At 36.6% G+C, this 6998-nt stretch overlaps 1 protein-coding gene across 3 annotated transcripts in view; it reads left to right on the forward strand.

Moving 5' to 3' along the window:
* AKAP6 (A-kinase anchoring protein 6) overlaps positions 1-5190 on the forward strand; it is a 495085-nt gene extending 489895 nt beyond the window's left edge. For all 3 annotated transcript variants that reach the window (XM_080685020.1, XM_080685019.1, XM_080685021.1), the window contains one exon: positions 3677-5190. The gene's annotated coding sequence lies outside the window, so the exon portion shown is untranslated. The remainder of the gene's footprint in view (positions 1-3676) is intronic.
* Positions 5191-6998: the final 1808 nt, after the last annotated feature.

Consider the following 6998-nt stretch of genomic DNA (forward strand, 5'->3'; position numbering starts at 1 on the left):
GTGCTATAGGAAATGAATTACAGAAGCAATCTACCCTAATTTGTTAACTTATTCAAATAACAGTTATTATACTTAACTATGCTAAAGATTATCTTTTTTGTGGCAGATTGTTTATTTTTTGATGAGCCTAATTACTGATTTTCTAAAAGTAATTTACATTTATTACAAATACATCTTTTAAAATGTGACAGATAAATGTTGTTCCCATAATGTATTATGAAAAAAGTTACTATTTAAAAACACATTATTTAATTTGAAAGATGAATGGCAAACATCATTATTTTTTTCCCCGCAACACCTGTGCCCTAGGCTCATTAAAATGTGTGATTCTGTGGAGAGCTGCTAGAGATGAGGAGTGCAAGGGGGAATCTATACCATATATACACCCTAAAAATAAACTCGGTATGCAAAATTGGAGAAAGGCATCCTACTTACTAATATAGCTCAACTAATTTTCCATGTTTCAGACTCTTTACAATTGGCTGCAAATGAGAATAAAAGTGGGAGCGAGAGAAATGTATTTCTGTGAAAGAGGGCCACCCTGTAATCACATTCTCCATCAGTGTGCAGCGCAGCTGACCACTGCAGGAGGGGGACCGCAATTCCATCAGCTACTTCCAAACTAGTTCTGTGAGCATTAGTTGTACTGCTGGCCCAGCCAACCTCCGCAGAAGGGCTGGTAGAGCCTGGCTGACTTTTATTCTCCCAGAAGGGATAAAGGCTGGGAAGCCACACCCCTTTGAGTATGACATCATGTGACTGTGACCCTCAAGTCACCAGTCATGCTGATCCAGAGCGGGAAAAACTCTGGCACTGGAGAAACTCCAGGATGCATCCTCCCTTTTGACATCCTGGGCATTGCTTCTCTCCCTGACCTGGACACGGAATTGACATGAAATGTAAATGATAAGCAGCTCCATCTTTAGACCTAGGGCAGTGAATGTGCTGATGGGTCTGTGTGACCCTCACATTCTGCAGGCAGGGACCGTGTAAAATAATCAGCCTGCCTGCCAGTCAACAATATCTTGTTGAGCCCCGGCGATGCGATGCCTGGCCCTGTCCCAAGCAATGGGGCAGCAGCCAGATTTTACTCTAAGATCTCACACCACTCCCCAAGTGACTCGTTATCAGCCTAGGGCCATTCAAATGGCCATATTTACAAGTCCTATTCAGTTTTTTCAGAAGCATGTACACAGAACATCTGGATACCTACATTTTTCAGTAGTCATTAGCATGTGTACCTGAGTATAAAGATTTACTTATTGTTAGAATACTACCAACCAGGACAAGTTAATCTCAAAATCTTGACATGATTTTAGTGTTCAATGTCAGGAATGAATAGTAAAATGATTTGGTAAACATGGGGTTTCATGCCTATAAAAGCTTAACTGTTGTCATTGTTCTTCCTACAAGATTCAAAAGAGCAAAAGAAAAAGCTCTACTTCTCAAGCCATTTGAACACTATCAGTTGAACACTACCAGGATACTAAAATTTACCAAATTTAACTTGCAGTTTTTCTTGTTTTTTTTTTTTTTTTTTTTTTTTTTTTTTTTTTTAGAAATAAGTTCTCAGATGATGAAATTATTATGGCATCAGGAAGAGCTATAACTGAAAATAATAGCAATACAATTTGCAACTGTAACATTTCTTTCCAAAAAATTTTGAAGAGTTTTCTCAGTTACTGTGTTCTAATTAAAACCCACTGAAACTATGGGAGAAGTTTTAACATGATCTAACACAGTAGGCATTTGCACCAATTTTCAGGCACACTGCTGTGCGTTTCACTATTTTCATTTCTATGTCATGTTTCTATAAAAATAGATAGGGAAATTACATCATATCACATCAAAAGAAAGGTAACTGAATAGATCCAGATCCAGATATTTCTGCCTAATTTGGAGAAAGAAATAATGTATGTGTGGAGTGCCTCCCAGGACCTGCCTGGGAGATGTTCTTTGCACTAATCTTTTTGCTGTATTCTGACAGTTATTTCTTCATAATCCTCATCATAAGCCTCCGATATTTGGTGAGTGATTTAACCCTAAACTTTATGCAGGATGAATCCTGTGGTATAAAAATTTAAGCCATCCCATGCAGCCAGTCTGCTCAAGTGTACACATGTGCAGTAAAAAGTGCTGCTGCTCAGTTTTCACAAACTGTTCTCATGTATGTGCCACACATTTTCATCCTATTAATCTGATTGACATACGTGTTTAATGTGATCCAAAGCTGGCCAAGCAGGTTTAAGAGACTACTCTTGGTGACAGTACATTCATTTTTTACTAAACAGTACAGGTGTAATTTTATCAAATTTACCTTTGAAATCACTTCAATAAATCAAGGTTCTGGTGTATGTGAAGTGTTTTTAAAAATTATCGAGCACTTCTGAATAACTAGGTTTGTCATGATAAATAATGAAGATTTTATTGGGCATCACCCATCACACACACACACACACACACACACACACACACACACACACACACACCAGATCCGTGTCTCAGCCAGTTTGGCCTGTCCCTTTCTAAGGGGGCCAAGATGAAAGAATTGATTACCCAGAGAGAATTTAAATACCAGCACTTAGTACGATCAGATTTGCCTTACCTGAGGATTTACTACTCAGTGACCAGATTTCAAATGACTCATGTCCTTAGCATTTGAACAATGCACTATGCTCTTGCTTGAGTTACTGCATTATTTTACTCTACCAAATTTCATCCCATCTGTTCTTGTCTGTCTCTCCCTGTTCTTAAACTTGCCTTCTCTCCCAGATTTCCTGTGGCTCCAGCCAAACTATATTAGCTAGATATTTTCTGACTCTTAAACAGGTTGTAAGGTTTTCGAGAAAGAGCAAGACAAAGAAAAAGAATGTGTAGTTCTAAAAGGACAATAAAGCAACCTGACATCAGAATTCAGAACTCAAACCCAGACAAGCAAAAGCCTGCTTTATTTGATCCGACGACTTTAAGTAATTGCATCCTGCATTGCCTAAACCTGGAATTCATTTGTTCCTCACATTTGATAGGTTGCTTTGAGTCACTTAAAAATAGGCAGAACCAATTGAGTTTGAAAGTGTATCAGAGCCATGAGATGCACAGAAATAATCGAGTCATTCTCATTTGTACAATGCTGTCTGCACCTTAAATGAAATGCATTCGTATTTGAACTAGAAGCCCCAGTTACACCCTTTCACAGGAAGGGGCTGAAACATTTGGAATTATCACAATGTTATGAATATTTCACCACTATATAATAGTGGAATTGTGCAAATCCATTGTCACGCATGCAGTCTCACTGGAGGAAGGATGAATGATTAGTCGTCAATACTTTGCTGGTTCACTTGGCATTGGCAGCCTCAGATTTTTGTGGAGAGTTGAGGCTCCCTGGAGTGTTTGAAACTGAGTTCACAAGCAAATGGTAGATGAGATCCAGAGGAAAAGTCAAACTTGATGATTTTTCTTTAAAACCATGTCTTAAAAATGTATTTTTCACATTGATTCTGAAACATTTTTATCAGTAATGTGAAACTGGGGCTATTAAAATCACTTTAATTTATGTATTTTTTTTATTTCAGAACATTAACAGTCCCAAAATGACAGCCTTCATTGATTCCTCGAAGGTCTGGGTTTTACAGTTGAAGCAGACATTTCTGAAACCTGTTTTTGTTTCTTGTAGATTAGCCCGGCTGCAACTCAGGGGTGGCCTCACACTCCCACCCCGGACGGGTCTCCGTTCCATCCCATCACTGCCGTTTGTTACACTGACCTCTCCCAGGACGATGCTTCCTTCAGAGTGCGGTTTGTCCACATGGCGTTGTGACCCTGATGTGTGCGCTGGCTCTCTTTAGGTGACTCTCTGAAGCTCAGCAAGCTGCTTGTTCTCCCATGGATTCCTGTCCCAAGCTACCTCTACCACCCCCGTCTCCAGCAAGACTTTCGTTTGCTTTGTCCCCTCCCCATCTGCTCTTTAAAGCTCTGCAGCTCACCAATTTGATGGTCCATTAAATTCACCTGTCTGGAATGAGCCCCTGCCAGTACTTGACCAAGTTCATGTTTCAATAGGAAATTTCTTTGTAATGGTATGATGCCTATGTTTATTGAAAGAATTTTACCTAAAGGGGCACATTTGATTTGATTGCAGCATAGAGAAGAAACACTGGCTTTTCTTTCAAAATTAAGCAATTATTAAATGCTCCACTTTATTTATTTTAAAATAATAATCTATGCAGCACTTCAAGAAACAACTAAATAGTGTTGTATATTATAGACTGGTGACATTCTATTAAATTATGTACAACATTTTTGCTTTTCTTAATGCTTCTTGAGATGGTAATGAGAAAAAAGTTTTTTAAAAAAGTGTGCCTTGCTGTATTTCTTATACCATTTATTAGAAAGCTGCTTTCACGGTAAAATTAGGTTGGTTTAAAAGGAGGAAATAGCAAGGTTAAGATGTGTGAATAATTTCTGTACATATGTATAACCAAGTACAAACATTGATGTATAATGACAGTATAAAATGCTTTCATGTTTGCAATGTCTAGTGATGTGGAAAATATAAGCCTTAAATCTATTAGATTGCATGGTAATTAAAATTGGCATAATAAACATAGATTATTAGGGGAAAAGGAAAATTAGTGATCTCTTCTACCTGTGTTCTTTACCAAATTATTGCATCTGGTCTGGAACAAATATTACATATAGCAGCTTCCAAAATATCTTCTATATTGCATAAGAGGCTTAAAATTACTTAAACTAGAAACTACACAATGAATTCATCACAATTTTCACGATTCTTCTGATCACTATAAAGATCTTGGAACACTAATGACTTACTTCCAGTTCCCCTAAACCAGTAAAAATATATCCTAGATTTTTTTATTTCTACTTATCATTAATGGTTTTAATGTTGGCTTTCAGGATACCTAGTACATCTTATATTTATTTTATATAATTTTTTGAATGGATTTTATAGAAAGATGGTAGAAAAGTATAGGAAATTTGACTATTCTTTTTATTTAAATTATAGATTTCAAGTGTATTTATTTTGTGTAAAAGAAGTTAGCTAAAAATATTCTGTTTGATCTTCACTGTTCTTGTGAAAGGCAGTTTCTAATTTTATTCTAACACCTACTCAAGTGCCTGACACAGTAGGTATTCAATAAAAAATTTGTTGAATTGAAATATTGAATTAAGTAATATGATGACATTTATCTTTTCATTTTGAGAAATGTACACTAACACATGTAAACTAGAAAAAGACCTAATGCAGTTAGAAAATCACATGTAACATATGATCAATTTATACCAAATTTCAAAAAGAAATAATGTGTGGATTCATACAGTCACAGAAATGACAATCATTCATTCAATTGATAGTTCATTAACACCGTTTATCTGCAAGGCACTATTCTAGATGCAGGGGATGCAATGATGACTGAACAAAGGCCCTGCCCTCAGGAGTCTTACTACATATAGATGCAGTGAGCACACAAACAAGGTTCAGTAGTGGTCCTGCAGGTGAGGAAAAGAGCAAAGAGGTGAACGAGGTACAAAGACAGAAGCAGCAATGAAGGACAGGGAGGAAGAAAAGGGCTAGAAGAGAGCAGAAAGTTAGGTAGTAGAAAATTAGTGACACTTCTTGCAGGGGTAGTAGGAGAAAAGGTAAGTTGGGAGACTTAATGAAGGGTCTTTTAAAAAGTTATGATGGACCTTTGTATGTGCTATGCTAGGCAGTAAGGAAATTATGTCATTTTTGTTTTGCGCCTGATATTGCTTATCATTAAAACTTTATTAGTAGCACACCAAGAACATTTAAAAATAGTAACCTATAATTCTAAGTTTAATAGCTACTTGTATTTTTATGCCCCTTCTAATCTTTTCCATGCATATTTCTAAAGTGATGAATCATTCTAGACTTTTGAATGGATAGTAATTCATTCACAAGGGGTTTTAAGCAGACATTTAGTTGCAGAGTTCAAGGTGATTACAGGAGAAGATATTAGAGATAAGTGTCTCATTAGGAGGTAGCTGTAGAAAATAAGCTAGTCTTGAGAAGATCACAGGGAGAGTGGCCTGGGATGTAGAGAAAAAAGTCCTATTGTCCAAAATACCTAAGAGCATTCTGGATTTCCGTTGAGGTGTGCTATAATTTTACACACTGAGACAGCCTAAATTTTCCTTGGGTACTAACTCATGCCAAGTCTGCATCTCTTAGTAAAACATTCAAAGAACAAACAGACCATGATGTTTTATTTACCTGTGATTTGCTCATTGAAGACATTGAGGTATTGAAAATATTTGTTTATTAATAACCTATTTAGTTTTAACACTGAATTTGTAGAATGATTTTCAGGTTTATGGTACAATGCTTTTACAGGTTGGAAAGGATGGAATAGCCTCAATTTCTTGCTCTATTTAGGTGCTACGTTCTTAGTTACTCTTGAATGGTCACACCAGCTCTGCCTACACACTTCCAGTGGTTTATCATCTGCTAAGGCAAGCGTGTGTCTCTATTAAGAAGCTATTTCTTGGGTTGCTAAAATCTGCATAGTACCCCCCTACCCACCTTTAATTTTGTTCACTGGTCTTAATTCTTTCCTGCTAAGCTGCCCTAGAATTTCTACCCCTTATTTTTCATGGTAACCCTGGAGATAATTAAGACCAGTTACTCACCCTCTCGCAGCTGCTATGATTTCTGTTCTATAATTCCCTCAACAGCCCTTCATATGCCATGATTTTCATCTATTTCAACCTGACTAATGTTAACAGACAGAATCCTTGAAACTGAGGAACTGTCTTCATCATCATACATGTAGAAAAGTATCTGATCATTTAAATGGTAAGTTTTCTCTAAAAATATATTAAGATATGTTTATTCTATTATTGTAAAAATAAATAAGTAAATAAATAAATAAGCAAATAAATAAGAATCCATTACTTCCTTCAGTGACCCAGTCAAGTGCCAGAGTTATCTTGAATGCTTACCTCACATCAAATAA

Source organism: Plecotus auritus (genome assembly GCF_963455305.1).
Source record: "Plecotus auritus genome assembly, chromosome: 1".
Classification (NCBI taxonomy): Eukaryota; Metazoa; Chordata; class Mammalia; order Chiroptera; family Vespertilionidae; genus Plecotus; species Plecotus auritus.